This window comes from Salmo trutta, chromosome 16 (assembly GCF_901001165.1).
Source record: "Salmo trutta chromosome 16, fSalTru1.1, whole genome shotgun sequence".
In the NCBI taxonomy this organism is placed as follows: Eukaryota; Metazoa; Chordata; class Actinopteri; order Salmoniformes; family Salmonidae; genus Salmo; species Salmo trutta.
This window is the reverse complement of record NC_042972.1, coordinates 42,546,886-42,548,226: the sequence shown is the minus strand read 5'-3', so window position 1 is coordinate 42,548,226 and position 1,341 is coordinate 42,546,886. Positions and strand designations below refer to the sequence as shown.

The 1,341-nt window shown below is 40.3% G+C and overlaps 1 long non-coding RNA gene across 1 annotated transcript; it reads left to right on the top strand.

Moving 5' to 3' along the window:
• The first annotated feature begins 430 nt into the window (after positions 1 to 430).
• On the top strand, positions 431 to 1,104 carry LOC115149876 (uncharacterized). Its single transcript, XR_003866989.1, has 2 exons — positions 431 to 908; positions 1,001 to 1,104. It is a non-coding gene; the product is annotated as an uncharacterized LOC115149876 (long non-coding RNA).
• Positions 1,105 to 1,341: the final 237 nt, after the last annotated feature.

Sequence of the window (1,341 nt, the reverse complement as noted above, 5' to 3'; positions counted from 1 at the left end):
GCAAAGTTCACGTTAACTAGCTACCTTGCTAACAACTACCTGAACAAAGATAGCTACCTGGACAACTCGGCACAAAGATATAACCTGCACTTGCAAGTTAGGTAGCTAGCTAGCATTTGGGGGCTTTGTTTGCTAACCCAAAACCACATGCTTAATGTGTATTTTCTAGGGCAAAAATAAATGAAGGACTGTACTTGTCTACTACAAATATAGCTATGGCTCTGGCAGAAAATAGCAAAATGTATCAGCAAGCATTCAGAAACGTACACAGCTGGTTGCATAGTAATGGTGCCAGAGTTATCGGCCTGAATCTATTCTGTTGACACAGTCCCTCTAAAAGCATATACATTACTTCCAAACTATTTTTCTCACTATATGTTTATTGATTGATGATATTTTATTCCATTCACAGGCTACAGTGTACGTACAAAACCTGGAGGATTTGATGTTCAGCAACGTTGTGGGAACCCCCCTACCATATCAGGAGCTGTTACAGAAGGGCAGTGGCCAGACACCAAATCCCACTTCAGAGTAATAGAGGACACATGAATCTGGTTGGTCACAATGGTCAAAATACTATATGTCCTGGAATTCCCCTAACCACTACTGCTGTGTGTATATGTGTGTCTTGTATGTTGTAAGAAGGTGCCCACTTCCACTGTGCCAATGGACTGGGTGAGTAATGCCAACCAGTCTGTGCTAGCCACTTGTGAATCAGGATCTCTGATTTGGTATGTTCAACCGTGTATTTACTGTTGTCTTCCATAACTGTATGGTGCTAGTCTTTCTCTCTCTCCCTCCCTCTGTGATATAGGAGCTGGGTCAGATATAGGAGCCAAAGTCGGACTCCTTCATGACCAGCATCTGTGACGAGAGGGGCCTGGAGCTGTCTTCAGATGGGACAAAAGGTGATTACTAATAAGACAGTACATCACAAGTGTTTAGAAATATCACATTTTCAATACGTATCACTCATCAACTCCTCCTCATTTTTCTACAGATGGGCAGTCCTTTGACTGAAAGACAGGTTAATACGGGGATATCTGAACTGGGAGAGACCTTGCACTCAACATAAAAATTAAACAAGACACATCTATTAACCTTTATCCTCTTTTGTTATTATTGAATTGAATGGTACCATCAACAAGGGGAACTCCTGTCTTATATGGGACATCATACATGAAGGTATAATATTTGCACATTGTTACATTACAGTGTTATGTGAAGTGTAGGCTTTATTCTACTTGTAACTGTTACACTTGAAGTTATCAAAACACTTTGTTTAGAATATCTACATAAGTTCAGTAATGGCACTTTTCTCATATTACTCTGCATGCTACT